This window comes from Pinus tabuliformis, chromosome 7 (assembly GCF_031772625.1).
Source record: "Pinus tabuliformis cultivar Carrire ecotype Pingquan chromosome 7, CPIR1, whole genome shotgun sequence".
In the NCBI taxonomy this organism is placed as follows: domain Eukaryota; kingdom Viridiplantae; phylum Streptophyta; class Pinopsida; order Pinales; family Pinaceae; genus Pinus; species Pinus tabuliformis.
Genome location: NC_142293.1, coordinates 1,878,980,852 through 1,879,004,807, shown reverse-complemented (window position 1 = coordinate 1,879,004,807; position 23,956 = coordinate 1,878,980,852). Strand labels below are relative to the sequence as shown.

Below are 23,956 nucleotides of genomic sequence, written 5' to 3'. Positions count from 1 at the left end.
AGTTGATGATAACACCTTATTAAGGGAGCTTTTACTCGTTGATGGGACATGTTGTAATGAGGAGATGTGGCTTTTGGAATGAGAAGCACCTTCTTGAGTCATCCGTGCCAGACTTTGATGAAGGAATACACTTTTAAACGATGATGTCACCCTTTGAGGCAGTTCAGCTCACAAGTGGGGTAATTGAGGATTGTTTTTATGTTTATTCATTACGATAGATATCTTTGGGGGTCAACTTGTGACCTCTTTAACTTGTTATTAAATATTTTATTATTTTTAAGGCCTTTAGTCAATTTTTGTACTAAATCGAATTTGTTGCATCTAGCCTTGGATCATTGTCATAGTCAAACATTTGAGAGAATGCACACTAGTTGTCTCTTTTCCGTTGGTTGCCATGTATCACTGAATGAGAAAATTGCCTTGGGGAGAATATTGTCATCAGATGGATTTTTCTCTCGGATGATAAATGGTGATGATGTGCAAATTTATTGTAAGTATCTTCTTCCATATTGTATTTCTAGTAGAATTAGAGTTTCATTAAAATTTTCACCAAATGTGTTGAATCTAACATCTTCATTGCAAGATTATCATCAAGTTTCCATCAAGGAACCTTAGTATAGCTTCCTTGCTCTTTATCTCCAATTTGATTGAAAGTCGCTAGGGTCTGTGGAGTAGAGAAACTTCATTGTAGCTTTTTATCTCTCATAAATCTCTTCCATCAGTCCTCTTCCTTAGACTTTGCCTTAGACTCCATTACCCCTTGATTGAAAAAGAAACCAGTCCACTATTGTGTCAAACTTCTTAAAATAACAAAATTAAAACCCTAATTATCTTTTAACGTTTTCTAGGGTAGATTAGTATTAGGTTATGGAAAAATATGTATTTTACAACATTAATTACCTTGGACCTTATAGTCCTAGGGTTAGGCTTTGGATGCAATTCATTGGAAAAGTATAAAATATCATTTTATTCTTCATGCATTTTCAGCGATTTATTAGGGCTGATGTCTAGGGCTTTTCTTGATGTTTATATCTTTTCAGCGATTGAGAATTGATGTAATCCATTTCCTAGTTTATTCATTAAATATCCTTTTGTTTCCCACTCGTCTATTATCAATTTTAGGCTATTTTGTTATTGCTGTTATAAATTTTGAATGTTGTAATTGTGTTGCTACAAACCATAGTTTATAACAGCAATTTGCAAAGATAACATGTTTTTCAGAACCTATTTGAGCCTTTCGAGCACTTACTAAGGCCTCTAGATTTAACCATAGGGTTCTTGGAATATCTTATCTCACTTGAAACCCTACATCTTGAACATCATACCTGGGTGATTTTATTCGTAGAACCCTTAGGGGGTATCTAGCCTGGGAATATTTGGCTTATCTAACCCCTAAGATCTGCTAGGAAAGCCTGCCTTATGGGGATAATATCATAGCACAAATCAACAAGGGAACAATTGCTCAGATGACAATGGTGACTAATCCCATTGTTGCTCTTAATCTAGAGTGTTTAGAGGGGCTTTGCAAGAAGGTGTTAGATTTTACAATAATAGGTCCTTTGAAGGACGTTGACAGATCTTCCTTTGCACTTCCCACTTATTGAAGACGAGACATTACACATTGCTAATGAAGCATTTCACTTTGATGATGGATATCACAACCTTCATCATGATCAAACACTTTTGATGATGACATCACACCTTTTGTAGCATGATATGACCTTTGACGATGAAATCTTGCAAACCTTAGAGGCAACATTTCACTTTTGGAGCCACCACACAAATTGGAATGAGACATCCACCTTTTGAAGAGCTTCTATAACACATATTGTTGATTTTAGGTAGCATCGGATGTGCTCTAGCCATGAAAATTGGCGGAGAGGCTAAGGCACATGAGATCTCCAAGACCCAGAAATCGTTTTGAGAAATTCCACCCGAATGAGAAGTTATTAAAATAATTAATATTTTTTAAGGGTTCCTAAGTCTAAACTTAGGAAAATAAAAATATTAATGGGTATTAATAGAGATAAGGGTGAGAAGCTTCTAAGAGACGAGGATCAAGTCTGTTTTAATCTTAGCCATTGATTAGAGACTTAATCTCAACAGTTGATTCATCAACAGGAAAAGTATAAGAGAAGACTTGAGGATCATTTGGAGACACATCAGCATATACTCAGTGTCTCTAGGAAAATCGATTCTCAAGTAAAGGAGATCAATTTCAGAGGGAGAGTTGTAGGGTGGAGGAAGAGGAGGGCATCAGCAGCAGGCAGTGACTAAGGAGGAGGTGACACAGGGATAATGGGAGACGGCACAGAGAGAGATGTAGTCCATATGGGAGACGCAACCCTCACGCAGGTTGACGCAGAGGGACAGAGCCACCCAGAGCCACACAGAGTGACGCAAAGGTGACACAAGAGTGGGAACAAGGTCTCCAAAGTGTCAGAAAGTCTCAAAGGGAAAGTCTCAGGTGTTTTCTTTCAATTTCTCTGTAAAATCATTCCTTGTAAAAGCAATTTTTGCTGAAGATTAATAAAGCCCTCATCTGCTGCACCAGTTTTCCCACATTGGGATTTTCTGAGGAAAATTGTCCAAAAACAATTGTTGATGTGATTGGTTCTTGTGCATGTATTTTTCTCTGGGTAATTGTGTGATAACCGCAGTGGAATTTATTTTAATATTTGTTGAAGATATTTCGTAAATAAATTATTGTGAATAATAAGTAGGTGAAATAAATCAGTTGTTGCAGTAGAATTTCAGTTTAAAAATTTTCACATGGTATCAGAGCAAAGATCCAACAACAGGAGAGGGAAATCAATTATGGGTCAAGAGCATGATGCAGAGGCATCCACTCAAGGGACTCGCGCAAATTTCCGAAGAATGCACAAGGGACATGAATTACGAGTATTCTATTTTAGCTTCTAGATTGGAAGAAGAAGTCACTTGCTTAGCAAGCTCTGCCTCCTCTGAGGTTTGGTATATAGACAGTGGAGCTTCCTAGCATATGACAGGAATCCAAGAATGTTTTTCAGATTATCAAGAAGAAAGAATGAATTTTTAGATCACCATGGGAAATAAGGCAAAGTGTACTCTAGTAGGAAGAGGTACCGCAGTCTTTCAAACCGAAGCAAGAGAACAACTTTGAGCAACCAATGTGCTGCATGTGCCAGGATTGGGGATGAACTTACTCTCCATATCTCAACTTTAAAACAAGGGCTATGACATTTTCTTCATTATGGAGAAAGTATATGTCAAACACCAGAGTTGGAAAAAGAAGGCCCAGATTGGAATAAGAAGTAACAGGTTGTACAGGTTGTAGCTAGAATCACCAATGGCACTGATAGGTAGTAATGGAGACAAAGATTTGAATGAACTATGGCACAGGAGGATAGGACACTTACACCACAAGGCTCTGAGAATTCTCAAGAAAACAATATCAAGAGTTCCAGAACCAAGTACCGAACGAGATGATGTATGCAGGGGGTGCACTTTGGGAAAGTATGCCAAAGCAGTGTTTTCCAGAAGTAACAATAGGGAAATAGTGTGCTAGGATTGATACACTCAGATATCTGTGGACCGATGTCCAGAAAATCTCTTAGTGGTGCTGAATACTTTGTCACCTTCATCGATGACCATTCCAGAAAGACTTGGATCTACTTTTTGAAAACCAAGGATGAGGTTTTTGGTCGATTCAAAGAGTTCAAGGCTCTAGTGGAGAATCTGACAAGAAAGAAGATAAAAGTGTTGCGCTCAGACAATGGTGGAGGGTATGTTGACAAGGACTTCACCGTTTTTTGTGCTAATCAAGGCATCAAAAGAGAGTGGAAAGCTCCCTACAATCCGAAGCAGAATGGAGTAGCAAAAAGGAAAAACAAGACTATTGTGGAAGCAGCTAGGGCAATTGTTAAATTTGGACAACTAGGTCCAAACTCCATGTTCTGATGCTCAGATTAAGAGGCTAATATTTTTGTTGGATTCTTCTTTCTGAGAGGTGTAAAATCCATATAAAAATAGTCTTAATCCGATGAGCAGAACTTATATTTTGAATTTATTATTCTTAATAAATTATATGTGCAAGGTCAGCCAGTTTTGTAATGTAGGCTCACATGCCCAACAGATGTGTCACACACCCTCATTGATGGATATATATACAGGAAAAGTTGGAGAGAATTTGAACACAACACAACTCACATCTTCCTCTCTCATCCTAAAAAGTACGAGCTACCTGGAGGACGAATTTCAGCCACACGTGGGAAGGACGAAGAGGATTTTTCTGCTGCTAGGGTTTCTGCTGCTAGGGTTTCGCAGAAGTTTGACCAGCGTTGACTTTGGTCAACGCTTGGTCCAAACAAGCTGAAAACTTGTGGGAGGTTCGATTTTTGAAGGCCGTACTACCTGGCACAAAAATCGAGGTCAAAGGGTTGACCGTTTTGCTACTGCGTTGACTTTTAGCTTGCTGCCCCTGCGTTGACTTTTAAGAACAGCGTTGACTTTTGTAGAACTGACTTGGGTTGACTCATCTACTGGTTGGAGGGTTGTTGTGACACATGCTGGGCTGGCTGACCAAAGGAGACTTTGCTGGTTGAAGCATCCTGTTGACCGCCGAAACGAACACATACATTTTTCTTGTTTCTGATTTGTCTTCTGTAAGATCTGCTTATATGTTCTATCTGCATTTTGCTTATCTACTTGTATGATTGCTGTGAGAAAAGTGAAATTGCTCTTAGCATAGAACATCTACAAAACTTTAACATGGTATCAGAGCTGAGGTGAAGACAAACTCTATCTATAGCAATCATCATCGAAGGAAATGGATTCCTCTAAGCTTGAATTCAGGGAGAATGACAAGCTGACTGGAAGTGATGACTTCCATGCCTGGAAGATGTTATTAGATCTCAAATTAGAAGATCATGATCTCCTAGATCATGTGACAGGGAAGATTCAAGAACCTCCATCAAATGCCTCTGCTGCTGTTAAACACAAGTATAAGAAGGGAGAAATCAGAGCAAAGCTGCTGATCAGGGAATCCATAAATAAGAGTCTAGTTGCCTACATATCTGAACTAGGCACATCCAAGGAGATGTATGACAAACTGATACTTATGTTCCGAGTAAACAATGTGAACCAAGTGCTATTCCTCAAGAACAAGTTGAAGAATATGAAGAAGGGCCGAGACGAGTCTATTCAAACATTCTTTATGAAGTTGACCGAAACTAGGAACAATCTGCTAGCTATTGGGGAGACAATAGCTGATCGTGAGATGGTTCTCACCGCACTTGGAGGACTTCCAGATGAATGGCAAGTATTCACAACTACCATTCTCAACAATAATACCATCCCTAACTTTGATGAGCTTCTGCCTAGATGTATGCAAGAAGAAACAAGGATGAAGGAATTTGATAATGAAAGAAATGCTGCCTATGTTGCTCATTCCCGAAAGAAGAACTCTGGTGGTTCCAAGGACAAAGGAAGGACTAAGACTCAAAAGAAGAAGGGTAAATGTTTCACCTGCCATAGGACTGGACACTATGCTAGAGAATGCCCCTTCCAGAAGAATTCTCCCGATAGTGACGACAACAACAACAACCGAAGGAATGGGAATCGAAGAAATGACAAATCCAAAGGAAAGAGGAAGGCTCACTTTGAAGGAAACAATCCACCTTCTAAAAGGACCAGAAATACCAGGTATGAGGAGTCTAATGTTGTTAATAAAAGAAATGAGTATATTCTAATATCTGCTCTCTCAGCTGCATCTCCGCCCGACACTATGGATGTCTGGCTAATCGATAGTGGTGCCTCAAGACACATCACCGGATTCAAGGAAGCACTTTCTGACATGGTTGAAAGGGATAATAATCTAGAAATTATCCTTGGGGATAATGCCACTTATCTTGTGAAAGGGACCGGGACTGTGACCCTCCACTTGTCTCAAGGACAAGTCCTCCATCTACAAGATGTACTCTATGTACCCAAATTGAAGAAAAACCTTGTGTCTGTATCTGCCATGGAAGACAAAGGTTTCAATGTAACTTTCTCTAATGGAAAGGTACTCATGTGGAAGAAGAGCTTCAAGGAAGCTATCTCAATTGGTTTTAGAGTTGGTACACTCTACCAGGTTGGAGGGAGTCCGTTGGGAGCTATGACTTGTGATACTATCCGTCAAACCGAACTATGGCACCGAAGATTTGGACACCTTCATTACAAGGCTCTTCCCGAAGCAAGGAAGGTGGTGACAGGGATGCCTGATTTTGGAAATAATCATAAAGGTGTATGTAAAGGTTGTGCTGAAGGAAAACATACAAGGGGACCTTTCCCCTCAAGTGTCACAAAGACATCTGAGATATTGCAACTGGTCCATTCTGATCTTTCCGATATGTTGCCTGTAACATCCCTGGGGGGATGTTCTTACTATATGACATTTACTGATGACTTCTCTCGCAAAACCTGGATATACTTCTTGAAGAAGAAGGATGAGGCTTTCATGTGGTTCCGTACCTTCAAAGCCTTGGTGGAAAATATGACCGGAAAGATGATCAAGATTTTGAGGACTGACAATGGCACTGAATATGAGTCAAATGAGTTCAAAGACTTTTGCAGAGAAGCTGGCATTAAGAGGGAGACTACCACTGCATATACTCCTGAGCAGAATGGTGTTGTTGAACGCAAGAATAGGACTATTGTGGAAGCTGCCCGTGCCATGCTATGTGACCAGGGTCTTCCAAAGTTTCTGTGGGGAGAAGCTGCAAATACTGTTGTGTACATTCAAAACCGATGCCCTCATTCCGCTTTGGACTCCAAAACTCCCGAAGAGGTTTTCTCTGGTAAGAAACCTGATGTCTCACATTTTAGAATTTTTGGATGTCCTGTCTATTTTCATGTGCCGAAAGAAAAGAGAAGTAAGCTGGATGCTACTGGGAAGAAAGGAATGTTTGTGGGCTACAGTGAGACTTCTAAGGCATATAGAGTCTATGTACCTGGTCAAAGGGAAGTAGAGATAAGCCATGATGTCACTTTTGACGAAGATGCTTCCCTGAAGAAAGTAGTAGATCTTCCTAGATCTGAAGAAAACCATGAAGAAAGACTTGGAAATCTGGAAGAACCCCAGGATGAGACTATGCCTGATGTTGAAGGGCCAATGGACCCTATTGATCCTTCCCCTTCTCTAGGAAAGAGGCCATCATGGCTCAGGGACACCCTCGAAGATGCTGAGGGTCATGCTGCCCCAAGGGGAACATTCCGAGAAAGCAAGAAGCCGTGTAGATACCAAGGGTATCTAGCTGCCATGAGTACTATTATACAATCTGAACCTGGATCTTTTGAGGAAGCCATCAAGCATCAAGTCTGGAAGGATGCTATGCATGAAGAATATGAGGCTATTATGAAGAATGATGTCTGGGATGTGGTCCCGAGACCGAAGGACAAATCTGTTGTCACCGCTAAATGGCTCTACAAGATTAAACATGGATCTGATGGGAGTGCTGAAAAGTTTAAGGCAAGATTTGTTGCCCGTGGCTTCTCTCAAAAGGAAGGAATTGACTATGACGATATATTTGCACCTGTGGCTCGATATACCACCATCCGATCCATCATAGCCCTTGCTGCTACGCAAGGATGGAGTCTTCATCAGATGGATGTCAAGACCGCTTTTCTGCATGGTGCAATAAAGGAAGAGGTGTATGTAGAACAACCTCTGGGATTTGAAGTTCAAGATCGAGACACTTATGTCTGCAGGTTGAAGAAAGCCCTCTATGGGTTAAAGCAAGCACCCAGAGCTTGGTATGAGAGGATGGATAGTTACTTGATGAAGCTGGGCTTCACTCGAAGCAATGCTGATCCAAACCTTTACTTTAAGGTTGAGGAAGGAAAGCCTCTCATTCTAGTGCTGTATGTGGACGACCTCTTCCTGACAGGTGATGACCCTCTCATTCATCAATGTAAGAGGGAGCTTGTTGCTGAGTTCGAGATGAAAGACCTAGGACTGATGCACTATTTCCTAGGCTTGGAGGTCTGGCAGAGACCTGGAGAGATTTTCCTTTTTCAAGGAAAGTATATTGTGAAGCTTCTGGAAAGATTTGGGATGGTGGACTGTAAGTTCGTGTCGACACCAATGGAACTCAACTTTAAGAAGTTGAGTGGCAGCGCTGCAGGGCCTATCTTGGCCAATCCTACTGAGTATCGTCAACTCATAGGAGCTTTGATGTTCTTAGTGAACACCCGTCCGGACATATGTTTTGCAGTGAATACTTTGAGTCAACAGATGGTTGAGCCTCATCATTTTCACTGGGTTGGTGCCAAGAATCTTTTGAGATATCTTCGGGGCACGATAAACCATGGGCTGAGATACACTGTCGGGAGTGTGATACTCCGGGGATATACTGATGCCGATTGGGCTGGCAGTGTGGTGGATCGTAAGAGCACATCTGGATGCTGTTTCAATCTTGCTTCTGCTTCGATCTCATGGATGAGCAGGAAGCAGAAGTCGGTGGCTTTGAGCACCGCGGAGGCCGAATACATTGCTGCTAGTATGGCCTGTTGTGAAGCAGTTTGGTTGAGGAAGCTCTTTAGTGAGCTGTTCCAACATGTGCTAGATACCACTGTAATACTCTGTGATAATCAGAGTGGGATTCGTATGACTGAGAATCCTGTGTTCCACGACCGATCCAAGCATATTGATATTAGGTACCACTTTATCCGGGATATGGTACAGCCAGGCGCCGTAAGGCTCGATCATATAGGAACTGATGAGCAGGTCGCGGATATTCTCACTAAGCCCCTGGGGAAGGTCAAGTTCCTAACCTTCCGTGAGAGTCTTGGTGTCGTGGAAAGACCCTATGATGTGGGTCCTGTTGGACGATGAGCTCTGGGAGCTCTGGGGGGCTTTGGGGATAGCTTCTCGGAGCTATAAGCACTCATAATGCTTCTGCCCCACCCTTGTGATTATTGAGCTGGTTCGCCACTCATTTAATCTGTGCCCCGTATGCATCCTACCCATTGAGTTCAGGGCTCATGGAAAGTACCTCTCATTTGGCCAATGAGGTGTGGAAAAGCTAGAGACTATTAGCAAAGACTGATGGACGCATCAGAGATTGCCGTACTCTCTATCTAGGATGGCATGGTCCAACCACTTGATCTGGGATCAAGATTTGTGAGGTCTGGGACCTCTGGACTGATTATGTCAGTCAGGGAATGATGTCTTTGTGACTGACCCACTTCTGTTCTGAAATAAAGAAGCCAGCAAAGCAAGTTTCGGCAGGATGACTCACGATGTTAATTGCACTAATAGATGGAGTTCTCCCTAGTTGAGAGGGAGTGTTAAATTTGGACAACTAGGTCCAAACTCCATGTTCTGATGCTCAGATTAAGAGGCTAATATTTTTGTTGGATTCCTCTTTCTGAGAGGTGTAAAATCCATATAAAAATAGTCTTAATCCGATGAGCAGAACTTATATTTTGAATTTATTATTCTTAATAAATTATATGTGCGAGGTCAGCCAGTTTTGTAATGTAGGCTCACATGCCCAACAGATGTGTCACACACCCTCATTGATGGATATATATACAGGAAAAGTTGGAGAGAATTTGAACACAACACAACTCACATCTTCCTCTCTCATCCTAAAAAGTACGAGCTACCTGGAGGACGAATTTCAGCCACACGTGGGAAGGACGAAGAGGATTTTTCTGCTGCTAGGGTTTCTGCTGCTAGGGTTTCGCAGAAGTTTGACCAGCGTTGACTTTGGTCAACGCTTGGTCCAAACAAGCTGAAAACTTGTGGGAGGTTCGATTTTTGAAGGCCGTACTACCTGGCACAAAAATCGAGGTCAAAGGGTTGACAGTTTTGCTACTGCGTTGACTTTTAGCTTGCTGCCCCTGCGTTGACTTTTCAGGACAGCGTTGACTTTTGTAGAACTGACTTGGGTTGACTCATCTACTGGTTGGAGGGTTGTTGTGACACATGCTGGGCTGGCTGACCAAAGGAGACTTTGCTGGTTGAAGCATCCTGTTGACCGCCGAAACGAACACATACATTTTTCTTGTTTCTGATTTGTCTTCTGTAAGATCTGCTTATATGTTCTATCTGCATTTTGCTTATCTACTTGTATGATTGCTGTGAGAAAAGTGAAATTGCTCTTAGCATAGAACATCTACAAAACTTTACAGCAATGTTGTATGATCAGGATATACCTAAATTTATATGTGCAGAAGCATGCAGCATGATAGTTTATGTCCAAAACAGGACTCCACATAGGGCATTGGGAAAAATCACTCCGGAGAAGGTCTTCACAGGGAAGACACATGAAGTCAATCATTTCAGGATATTTGGGAGTTTAGTGTATTGTCATATACCAGAAGAAAAGAGAAAGAAATTAGATCAAACTGCTGAGAAAGGATATCTTGTGGGATATAGCGAGAATGCTAAGGCATATAAAGTCTATCTTCTAGGGAGTAGGAAGGTAGTAGTTTGGTGGGATGTAAAGTTCATCGAGGACAAAGCTTTCAAGAAATCTAGAGAAGTGCCTTCCGAGGAGCAGTCGAAAGACGAGTCGTGGGTCAAACCACTTCGACCAACAGAAACTAGTACCATAAATTCTCCTAAAGACAAAGCTTCAAAACAGGAGGAATATCAGGAAGAGGAAGAGATGATAGATGTGCTTACTACCAGTGGAAGAACGAGCCGAGAACTCCGACAAATTCTACACGATGCAGAGGACTTCATTGGTGCACCCAAGAATAATAAAAGGGAGCGAAGATAGCCAGACAAATACTAGGCCTTAGTAGCTCAGGTTGGGGAACCTTCTAGTTTTTAGGAGGTCGTTCAGCATCAAGTATGGGTAGATGCTATTGTGGAGGAATACATCTCTATAATGGTCAATGATGTCTGGGAAGTGGTACCTAGGGCTCAAGACAAATCAGTGGTAGGTTTGAGATGGATCTACAAAGTCAAAGATGTTGTAGACAGCAGTGTGGAGAAATTCAAAGTTAGGTTTGTGGCTAAGCGGTGTGCTCAAAAGGAATGGATAGACTACGAAGAAACCTTCGCCCCAGTAGCTAGGTATACTTCTACTAGAACCATGATATCTCTTGTAGCATAGATGGAGTGGGAGATTCATCAGATGGATGTCACGACAACATTCTTAAACGGGGTAATAGAAGAGGAAGTATACATTGAACAACCAAAAGGTTTTGAGACACATGAGAAGAAATATCATGTATGCAGATTAAAGAAAGCCTTGTATGGGCTTAAACAGGTACCTAGAGCATGGTATGGTTGAATTGATGGCTACTTGTAGAAGATGGGGTTCTTCAAGAGTGACACAGACCCTAATCTCTATTATCTTGTCATAGAGGATGAAACTCTAACCCTAGTGTTATATGTGGATTATCTCTTCTTAACAGGATCATCCAGGCTCATCAAATACTGCAAGCAGAACCTAGCCACAGAATTCAACATGAAGGATTTGGGATATATGCATTATTTCCTGGGGTTGGATGTTTGGTAGCAGAAGGGTGAGATCTTCCTTGGACAAGGGAGATATGCTACAAAAATCTTGAAAAGATTCAGGATGCAAGACTGTAGACCTATGGTTACTTCAATGATCACCAACTAGAAGAAGATTGATGCATCAAAAGATAAAGATGTTGATCCCACCTTGTATAAGCAACTTATAGGGTCCCTAATGTATCTGGTCAATACCAAGCCAGACATTTGTTACGTTTTCAACACCCTTAGTCACTTCATGGTGGAACCTAAGAGGGCGCATTGGGCAGCAACCAAACATGTTCTTAGGTATATACAAGGAACAGTCGAGCATGGACAACCAGAGGCAATGACATCAGGCTGAGTGGGTTCACAGACGCAGATTAGACTGGAAGTTTAGTAGATCGGAAAAGTACAACTGGGTACTATTTCAATATTGGATCAGGAATGACCTCCTCATGTAGTAGGAAACATAAATCCTTGGCTCTGAGCTTAGCTGAAGCAGAATATATGGCAACTAGCACAACTTCGTGTGAAGCCTATGGCGTAGGAAATTGCTTGTGAATCTATTCAGGAGAAGGTTGAAAGTGACCAGGATCATGTGTGATAATCAGAGTTGCATCAGGCTCTTTGAGAATCTAGTATTTCATGATCAGTCGAAGCACATTGATATCAGGTATCACTTTGTTAGACGCTGTGTTCAACGAGGAGCAGTACAGTTGAGGTACACTCCTACAGGAGAACAGGTGGCAGACATCCTCACCAAGGCTCTAGGAAGAACACAGTTTATTTATTTCAGGGAGAAGACAGGGATGGTAAAGAATCCATTTCAATAGCAGAAATGGATAAGTGTTAGGAGTACAGATGCAGCAGTGGCATTTGCAGTGTCATGGGCAACAGTATAGGAAGTAGCAGTGCAGGGGATGTGAGGCAACAGACCAAGCATCATCACAGGTACTAATGCTCAAGAACAGTGTGATGTTTCTATTGTGAAGCATTGCTAGAGCACATTCCTCGCTAAGAGGGAGTATTGATTTTTGGTAGCATCAGATGTACTCTAGACATGAAAATTGGTGGAGAGGCCAAGGCACATGAGATCTCCAAGACCCCGAAATAGTTTTGAGAAATTTCCATCTAGATCAGAAGTTATTAAAATAATTAATGTTTTTAATGGGTTCCTAAGTCTAAACTTAGGAAAATAAAAATATTAATGGGTATTAATAAAGATAAGGGTGAGAAGTTTCTAAGAGACGAGGATCAAGTCTGTTTTAATCTTAGCCGTTGATTAGAGACTTAATCTCGGCCATTGATTCATCAATAGGAAAAGTATAAGAGAAGACTTGAGGATCATTTGGAGAAACACCAACAGATACTCAGTGTCTCTAGGAAAATCGATTCTCAAGTAAAGGAGATCGATTTCAAAGGGAGAGTTGTAGGGTGGAGGAAGAGGAGGGCATCAACAGAAGGCAATGATTTAGGAGGAGGTGATGCAGGGACAGTGGGAGACAACACAGTCCAGAGGAGAGACACAACCCTCACACAGGCTGACGCAAAGGGACGCTGAGCCACACAGAGGTGACGCAGGAGTGGGAGCAGGGTCTCCAAAGTGTCAGAAAGTCTCAAAGGGAAAGTCTTAAGTGTTTTCTTTCAGTTTCTCTGTAAAATCATTCCTTGTAAAAGCAATTGTTGCTGAAGATTAGTAAAGCCCTCATCTGTTGCATCGGTTTTCCCACATTGGGTTTTTCTAGGGACAATTGTCCAAAAACCATTGTGTTGATGTCATTGGTTCTTATGCATGTATTTTTCTCTAGGTAATTGTATGATAACTGCAGTAGAATTTATTTTAATATTTGTTTAAGGGATTTCATAAAAAGCTTATTGTGAATAATAAATAGGTGAAATAAATCAGTTGCTGCAATAGAATTTTAGTCTAGAAATTTTCACACACATGTGGCCTCTAGCATATATTTATCATGGAAAATTTGATGTTTGAGCATGTTTAATTCATTTATGAGGGATTGTTGGGGCTCTTGAGACCTATCCGGTCTCGAGGATTTGTAAGAGATAAAGGCATTACTTTATGTTTTAAGAGCTTCTATTGGATGAGGAGGATGTTTGATCTCTCATATAAATAAGAGAAGCACTCACTTGTAAATCGTTGCTACTTAGGAAACACATTGCTACTTGTCTAATTTTACTCTTTCCTTTTAGTTATAGATGGTAACTAGTGCACCTCGTTGAGGAGATGATCTCGTGGATCAATTTGGACTTCTACATATTTCCTTAAGTAGGGTTTATGGCAACAAATTATTTCTTCAATAAGTGGTCAATGTAGATTTTTTTGGAATTTTGTTCATGAATGATTGTTAAGTTTGATTTTACTTCTCTAATGGTGGTGGTGCATCCTTTCATATTGTTCTAAAAGGATTGCTTATTTTAAACACTAGGAAGATTTTTAGTGGAGAACCTTCCCATGAATTTTTTTGAACCTTGTAAGGGACTAGGTTGATCTTCTGCCGTTTATAGGGGACAACCCTAGTTATCACACTAGATTTACTTACATCTCTTCAGGTGAGTCCTTATTGGACCACATATGACTAGGAAAATATAGTAGGCACTAGTCTTCTTTGAATAGTCAATCGTAAAACTCAAAATTTGTCTTCTATTTTATGTTTTAGGGTTATATTAGGGTTTAAACCAACTTTACTTAAATTTCAGGAATCAAAAGATCTAGATGTTTTGGGTAATTGTGCATCTACTAGAACTAACAACACTTATGTGATCATATTTTGTATTGTTGATATCATTTACAACTTATGTTGCATGAGTTTCCGGTACGTAAGTACTTTGGGTACGTGGGAACAAGTATCTGGTACAGCTAAAAGCTTTGCCCAAATTTACAGGAAACGTCAAGTTGGGAGCAGCAATAATATAATATATTAAAATTTAAAATTTAATATATATATATATATATATATATATATATATATATAAAAGTGTACAGATTAAATGTACATACCAAATTGAATTTTTAAATGATTCAAGAGACAACCATAAAAAGTTAAAACCAAAACTAAAAGCCCAAGAGCCAAAATATAGCAACAAAAATACAAAGCTTAAGATGATCATAAAGTATATGATCTTCAACATTAAGGAGATCCATATAATAAGTTTGAACCTCACTAGGTACTCAATCAACATCATCATCATCAAATGCAACAATGTCATCTAAAGGTATGCCAACCAATCTTGCATTTGGTAAAGGATTGTCATCATCATCATCAATTTGGGCAACATCTTCAGCATTCACATCCCATCATGCAACATGTCCTAAATATTCAGGTAGCTTCCTTGAACGAAGTTGAAGACTACTATGCACATAAACAACTTTCTTTGCTCTCTTAGAGGTAAGTCTATTCCTCTTAAAAAAAAGGATGAAACTATAAGCAGACCAATTCCTTTCAGCAACTAAGGAACTAGCAACTTGAGATAGAAAACATGAAGCAAGCTTTCGGAGCTCTAGGACTTGCCCCCCATACATTCTCGACCATCCAAGGGGTTAATTCTGAGCATAATGCTTGATGTCTCTCTTTGCATCTTGGCTAATGCAGGAGGGCTTAATGTACCAAAATCAATTTATTGCTCTCGTATCACACTTACTTCATCAACTGTGTACATCTTAGTTATAGCATCAAGAAACCCTTGTTTTACCTCTTCATGGTCAATAGGAAGAATTCTATTCAGTCTTTCCATATACACCTTTGGACTAAGGGCATATGCAGCCATGTGAAGGGAGGTATTGAGTTTAATCCATCTTTTCTCTATCAACTTGTGGATTTCATGGAAAATCTCCAAAGAAGGGTTTCTTTGGCGAATGATGTGCTTTACCTTGCCCACCATGGTATCAGTACATTCATATATTTCTCCAAGAGTAGGAGAATCTAAATCGACATACCTAATCAACTCCACAATTGGAGCTGTGAAAGAGACAACATGTCTATAATCAACCCACCAATCCTCACTAAAAAGCATTTCTCTTATTTTCTTTGCTTGAGGTGACTTAGACTTGGTCCATGCATTCCACTCTGAAGAAACAACAATGGCTTGTAAAGATGCACAAACCTCAACCATGCGCTCAAGCAAAATAAAGTATGTGGCATATCTTGTTTCAGCAAGTTTTAAAAAATGCTTCTTTGAATACATCCTGTCAATTACCAAGGAAGCATGGTGGTTGCAACTAAACATTTGTGCCTCCTTCGAATCTGAAATGATTTTTGCAATCCACTGTATTTTAAGAGATTGTTAAGGGCATATACACACCAAAGAGTCCAAATGATATGCCTATATCGACTTTGGATCATCAATCCTGCTGCTCTACAAACAAGTGCCGCATTTGTGCTGACATGTACCACATTTGAAGGACCAACCTCACTAATTGCATGTTTTAACATTTCAAACATGAAAGCAGCATCCTTAGTTTTTCCATTACAATCAATTGCTTTTAAAAACTAAGGCCCTTCTAGTGATGTGACAATAACATTCAACAAAGTTTTTTGTTGAATATCTGTCCAACCATCCATGACAATTGAACAACCTAAATGAACCCAAGATTGTTTGAGGTCCTCCATAAGTCCATGCATTCTTGTCACCCCTCTATCTAACAATGAAGTCCTCATTTTGTTGTAACCTGGGGGTGCATATCCTGTCCCTACAGCTATGATTTTTCTCACCATTTCTTTATAATATGGTGAATGAGTGGCATTAAATGAAATTCCATTTGCCATAAAAAAATCTGTTGTGACATCATCTGCTTCATCCCTATGCAAGACATTGTACATCTTTTGAATGGATTCACTTACACTAGTTCGCCTAGTACTAAAACTCCCTTGAGTAGTCTCAATTTGGATGTGACTTTGTTCATTCATACATTGGGATGAATCTTATTAGGAGATACAATGCTACTATCACATTCATTGCTTCCATTTGTTGGAATTTCTAAGTTTAACCCGTTAGAAATTCTCCTTGTACTATCTGGTTTATTTCTTCCTACTTGTTTAATTATTTAACAAGTTATTTACCATGTAAATACTGAAAATAAACACAAATATAGTATCAACATCTACAGATCATGAATTGAAAGAAAACAAGCACACATATGACACCGTTATTTTTGGACCAATGTCCTCGGAAAAACCCAATGCGGGAAAACCGGTGCAGCTATTCAGAGGGTTATTCCCTCTGCCCTCTGCGTGGATGACACAGTTTCTCTGGGCTTTGCGTAGCCTAGACTAACTATTGCTCTTGTAGAAATTCTCACTGTAGATCACCTGATAATGCAATATACTAAAGCAAAATACCTGATCTACTTCTACAAACAAACTTGCGGAAACTTAATCGATTTTTAGCAAGATCAAATAGAACACATATAATAGAGAATAAGAAATCAATCACACATGAACACAAAAGAATACTGTGGGGAAAGCCTCAGCTAAAAACCCCGATCTTTGTATTATCATACAAGTGGAAATATCTCAGGATTACACGAAGTTTAAGCTCACAAACTATCCAGCTCTCAGTACAATCCCTCACCACTGCTCATAGAAAATCAAAGGCTTCTCACAAACCTTCTCCTCTACCCTCAAAGCCTCCTATTTCCTTGCGCAGTTTCTCCTCGATCCTCAAGCTGCCACCTATGTGTAATAATCCCTCACACACTGCTCTGACCTCTGAAATAATTGCACAAACTTGAAGGAGATGAATTCCTTCTACATGGATGAGTGTCCTTTATAGGAAAATTCCTCCAACTGATAGTACATTGTCCCTTCCTTTAATCTCAACTAGGTCTTTCTCTAAACTGACATGCATGAGTTATTTATAAGAGAATATTCAGTTATCTGGAGAACACTAGTTGTATGCATGCATGCATTAATTGACTGAACTCACAATTAGTTCCTCCAACTTTTTGGAACTAATTTAACTGGACTTAACTCAGTTAACTGAGCAACTAATTACAACTCAAAGTACAATTCATCCTGATCTCCTTAATCAAGGGATAACCTCAATCAATGTAGAAACTGTTGCATGTCTTCACATAGACTTCATGTTTGATTTCCTACAACTAATTAACTCAAGATGAATTAATTAATTATTTTACAAACAACTGCTAAGATCAAATTCGAATTTTACTTCTCAATTTTAGTTCAGGGACTAACTAAAATTGGAATCTATCCTGAAATTCTATTTATAGCAATGCTATTTTTAGCACTTCCATTTTAGCACTTCAAAGACCTCCTTGCATATATGAATGCCTCTCTTGCTCTGATATCCTATGATATGCTTTGATATGCCTCCTTTGGTAACTCCTCTTGCTTATGGCTTGGCTATCCTAATGGCCTTGCTCCTGTCTCTTCATGGATCTTCTCCGCTTCCCCTTGGCTTCATATCGTCATCTAGTATCCAAAATATTTCCATATTGACATTAATGACAACCTAGGTCAACAATCTCCCCCTTTGTTATTGATGGCAATATTCTTCTTCTCTCCCCCTTTGACATCAATGGCAAAGGAGTGCTCTGGGACTCCCCCTATTCAAACTGCTTTTGTTCCTCATGAATGGTAGATCTTCATGGGTTTGTGACTCCCCCTATCATAGTGCTCTTCTTCTTTTTACTCAAGATAGAAGGATTGATGCTTTATCATCAATTAGCACATTATTCCCTCTTCATGTCTCAAAACTACTCTATCATGGCTTCAACAATGCTTAAAGATGCTCTACTTTAATGCTTTCATTCAGATTGCAAATGGCCATACACCAAGTGTCCAAGTCCAGGATTTTATGCTTCAATCCATATTGTTGTCTCCATAGGCAGAATTGAGAGGCCTTCATAGTCCGAATCAAGAGAAACTACCACCGAGATTGTCTATCTTGCTGTCTTTTTTCAGATCTGAGTTCCTTTGTGTCACTGTGCTTCTCCTTGAGTGACTGCCATCCAATATTCAACTTCACTGCATTTGGATGAAAAGGTGAGAGGTTGTGCCTTGCTATTGCTATATTTTCTCAGTAATCTGTATCAGCTTAAGTTATATTTGACTACACAACATTCTCCTTTCTATGAGCCATCTTTTCCTTGTGTTCTTGTACAAGTCTCTGCATGTTATTTATGCTAGCAGATTTAGATATACAATCTGTGACTGTCTTTTAAAATCATTCTGCTAATTTGCATCTTCATGCAATACTTCAGTTTTGATATAGGCTGCCAGCTGCTCTTACTTCAAACTCTATTCCAGATGTATCAGTTTGTTTGAAGCTTGGCTCTATTAGTGTCCAAATTTTATCTGTTCTCACATTAAGCCCCTGAGTCAAGACATAAACTTCTGTGGCACAAAGAAGTTTACAGCAATGCGAGATGCAGAGAATTGTTGCAGCAGCGCAAAGGCGGTAGAGGGAGCACTTGTTAGCGGCAAAGAGAGCTTCAGCATCGAGAGTGTTTCTAGCTTGACGGGGATGTCAGTAGTTGGGTGGATTAGTTACTTACTTCTCAGTAACTGATTTGCAGTGTAGTAGCACAATGCAACATGATGAGAGTCGGTTGCAGTGTTGGGAGAAAGGACCAGCAGCAACATAGATGTAGAGGGAGTTTCCATATGGGTGTAGCAATGGCAGGGCCATGGGCAGCAGTACAAGATGCAGCAGTGCAGAGGATGTTGGGCAGGGATGCCTAGCATCAGCACAGGTACTGGTGCCATATAATCAAAGTAATGCTCAGTGAGGAGTATTACTAGAGCACAGTCCTCGCTAAGAGGGAGTGTTGATTTGGGGTAGCAACGAATGTGCTCTAGCCATGAAAATTGGTGGAGAGGCTAAAGCACATGAGATCTCCAAGACCTAAAAATGGTTTGGGCAGATTCTAACTGGTTTGGGAGATATTAAAATAATTAATATTTTTAATGGAGTTCGTAAGTTTACACTTAAGAAAAATAAAATATTAATAGGTATTAATATAAAAATGGGTTAGAAGGTTCCAAAATTCATGGATCAAGCCAAACCTAATCTTAGCCATTGATTAGAGATGTAATCTCCGTTGTTGAAGGACCAACAGGAAAAGTATAAGAGGAGGCTTGAGGGTCAGTTGGAACACACACCAGAGTGATTAGTGATTCGATTTACTAGAGCAGGTTGCTAAGTAAAGTCGAATCAGTGATCAGCAGCGAGGGGCAGTGAGTAGTGGACAGAGAGGCAAAGATAGTGCCGAGAGACCAGTGCAAAGGCAGAGAGGCAGATGCAGAAGCCAAAGCAGGCCACGCAAAGCCCAGTGGAGACAGCGAAGAGGCTAGAGGGCCTGCGTCATCCATGCAGAGGGGGCAATAGGAGTGACACAGAGGGTCCCAGAGGATTCGCAATGCCTCAGAGGGTTGATGCAAAGGGTTCTGAGGCTGACGCAGAGGCCAGGAGGGCTGACGAAGTGCTTCAGTCTTGCTGGAGAGGGTTTCGTGGGGAAGGTTTTCTGAATACTTGCTTCCGAATAGAGAGGTATTACTGCCGGTTGTTTTTCTCTGTTGGGTGAGCCAGTTTGGCACCCAGATGTACTCAGGGATATATTGCATAATAATAAACCCTCAGAATTGTTGCACCAATTTTCCCGCATTGGGTTTTTCAGGGGATGAGTTGTCCTACGGTGTCACTTGTGTGTTTGTTTTCTTTCAGTTGTTGATCTGTATATGGTTGAGATTGTATTGTGTTTATTTCATTATTTATATGTTTTAAATAACTTGTTCGTAATTAACAAGTAGAAGAAATAAACCAGAAGAATACAGATTAAATTTCTAACGGATAGACTTAGAAATTTCAACAGTGAACACCCAGGTGGGTATGTACCTTGAGAGACAATGACTAAAGTGTCTATAAGTCACTGGTTTCGCCAACATTGTGCTCTAATCTATTGAGAGATAGAGTTGTCAATCAAGGACTTGCTGTGGAAACAATGTTGGCTATTATGATGCTATAATAGATGGATTGCAAATCTGGTTTCTCTTACGTGAATTCTTCAAGATTGAAACATAGCCAAACACCTTATAATGTTGTATGGATACCTCCATAGTTATGAGGGAGTGTTGAAGGAAATGTAACTAGGTTCGGTATTCATAAATATAATTATGATATTTGTATTTATTCAAGAGAAGAGAAATTATTTTTATATTATTTGTAAATAAGTTTCTTGCTCATTGAATTAGGTCAAGCACACGTTTAAGTGCTTCTAGGAAGTCGAAAAGTCAATGTATTTATGTAAGACCCTTAGAGGGCATGTTACATTATGTATAAGGTCAAGGAATACCTCCAAGACAAGTGCAAGTCCTCTCCATGCAACAACGTCCTCCAAAAGAAGCAAAACGATAAAGAAAGTTCATGTCGGCCCAAAGACAGCAAGTCGGCCTCAAGTCAGCCTAAAGGATGGACAGTCATCTATATGTAGAGGTTGTCCACTCCCTCTCAACGTCCACGAAGCATCTTTGAAATCAGCGAAGGATACAAGCTGAGAAGTGAGAGGCAAAGAAAAGTCTAAAGGATCTTTTAATTGCACAACGAAGAAAGGAGAAGATAAAGTGAAGGTTTAGGATCGTTTCTAGGGCTAGAAACAGTCACATGTGCAAAGAAAGGGAGGGTAAATCTGCAGGCATAACAGCAGCTAGAGAACAATCCAAGAATCATTATTGTTTGGGCTAGAAATTAGGCCTACAAGGCCTCCCAAGTAAAGCGAAGAAGTTTCTCTCTCAAACGAAGGTGAAAAGACCCTAAACTACAAGGATCCCTGCCACGCGTGCAAAGAATTTACGGCTGTTGTACAGTCATATCGAGTTTTCTCCTACATGTCAAGAAACATCTCGTTTGGTCAAAAGAAGGAAGGAATCTACTTGAGAAAAGGACACCACTAAGTATAGAAAAGGAACATCTCATATAAAGCTCTCTCAAGAAAGGTCTATCTCTAGACAAGCAACAAAGAAGGAGGACGAAGTGCTGGGAGCAAAGTCTCGGAAGAAGGAAGTCTATGTGCTGAGAACAAAGTGCAGAAAGAGGAAAGGACTTGATTTGTGCTTGGAAGACATCCTAGTCAAGGGTCTAGAATTTGGGATTGATCAATAAGAAGCTCCAATAAGAGAAACTTACCGAAGGGTTTTCCTCTCTAAGAGAGAGAGGTTTTGGCCATGGCAGAGAGCCAACATTTGTGTTCTTGTTTTTATGTTTTTGGTAGCAGTTTGATGAAACACACACACTAATAATAAGAAAAAGATCAAGCTAAGATAATTGTAAAAGTGCTTCACAAATTGTTATCAACAGAAGAAGAATCCTAATACACACTAGTGCCCTTGATTCTTCAACGGTCCCAAGGTGGAATTTGGCCCTTGTTGCCAATTTTAACAACATTTTAATAATTAACATAATGTCATAACGTCATTGAGCAAAGCATATTTATTATTAATATTTTAAACCAATTTATAACAATAACTATTATCAAAATATCAAATTTGTTACAGCAACAAATATCAAAATAACTGAATGTTTCCATAACCTTCCAATTCCAATAATTTACTAATTTTCTATTAAAATTTGTTGCGCTCTCGAGAGTCCAGACACATCCATGATCCTTTGTTTGGTAGAAAAAAGGACATTATAATAATATAATTTCCTAAAAACATTCATAACTTTAAATAAACTTCTGGGAAAAGGTATAACTTTAAATAAAATTCATAATCGAAAATGATTATGAATTGTCTTCTAGACTGCTAATGAACTTATGTTTTTTTTATATATTTTAATTATTCTGATTGATTTGAGTTATTGTAAGTTAATAATAATTATGTATTAAAGTTAGTATCATCTCATTTCATTGTTCAATACTAGAGGAATTCGGACCTTGCATCTTAACAATATTTTAGGAATTTTCACTTTACATCTTATTACTTAACTAACATTTTACTCCTGGGCATTTATTAATTTCACTTCTGTGAAAGGACATTAGAATAATAGAATATTTAGTTTTGCGGCTTTGCCTATAATCTTCCTCAAGTATTGTCATAAGAAAATTGCAGGAACAAAAATAATCTTAGCTTGAAATAAATCATAAAATGCAGATGTTATTTAGTAAAATTTTAAATCAGCCACTAGAAATTGGCTCGCTCGGTCTTGTTATGCACCTTAAAAAAAACAATAAGTCATAGTTCATTGCTACAGTCAACTCCAGTTTGATTTACTGTTAGAAAAATGTGTTCATAGAATATTGAACTAATTAATTTAATATTGAACTTCCAATTTTAAAATAAATATTCATCTACATGTAGAGGAGATGGAACCAGTAAAATCAATGTTACCAGACTCGGAATCGGCAATAAATCGGCGAGGCAAAAGAGCGAAGAGTTTTAATCGGATCGGGGAAAAATCGGTAGATATACACATTGAATTAAAAAAAAAAAATATATATATATATATATATATTTCATTGATATTCAATAAAGCCATGATCAAACAATGCATAATATCAATAGATGTCCAAAATATCATGAATGAATAAGTATCTCGTATATGTTACAAGTCCAAACATGATCCAAAGTACTAAGTCCTAACTCCTAACCAATGACTACATAGAACCAGAAGCATTTGCTTCTAAAAGTTTATAAAATACTGCATAAGAATCAGTGAAAAAGCAGTAACTAAAATCTCTTGATCGCTGTTGAAATGATATGATAATGGTTTTCTACTGAAATCTCTGACAAAGCAAACACTTAAGCTACACTAGAGCACACTGCACATTATGCCTCTATTACACTGCAACTCTATTACGCGAAGTAAACTAAAACTGAAACCATGCCTCTATTACCTCTCGGTGTATGAGTCGCGGGCCTGAGTTATGAGAAGCAATGTTTTAAAACTCTGACTCTGACTCCGACTCGGTCGAGGGTCGACTTCGACTCCGACTCCGACTCGGTATCGACTTGGCTGACTTGATTGCAATGACTCGGTCGTTGTAAAAAATACATTAATATTTTTTTATAAAAAAACATAATTTTAAATATTTTCATTCATGTTTCCAAACACACAGCATTAGAATATAGATAGAAGACAACATATGATCAAAGTAGGCTCATGAATATATCCATTATATCAAAATGGCACCCAGTGCACTGTCCAATACATACATGATGATGATATAGAGATTAAAACAAAAACACATAACCAAGGAGGCTAGAAATGGCGTTATCCTCCAAAATAGATTGTAAGTCATCAAGGAACTAATGCAAGGGTTGAAGAGTGTTCCTCACTCCAAGAAAGTCCCAAAGTGCATGTGTACATCTTAAAAAGGTGCATCCTCCACCATTATGTCATCTAGGAGAGACGCTATGTCACCCTTCTCAAGCATGTGAGTGACATGGCACCCCTAAGGGTAAGCATTAGCATCAAAGAGGGATGTGCTAGCCCTCCTAAGTCATC

The 23,956-nt window shown here is 39.4% G+C and overlaps 1 protein-coding gene across 1 annotated transcript in view; it reads right to left on the bottom strand.

Annotated features, from left to right (window-relative positions):
• LOC149255985 (myosin-15-like) overlaps nt 1-23,956 on the bottom strand; it is a 373,652-nt gene that overhangs the window by 2,140 nt on the left and 347,556 nt on the right. The gene's annotated exons all lie outside the window — the stretch shown is intronic.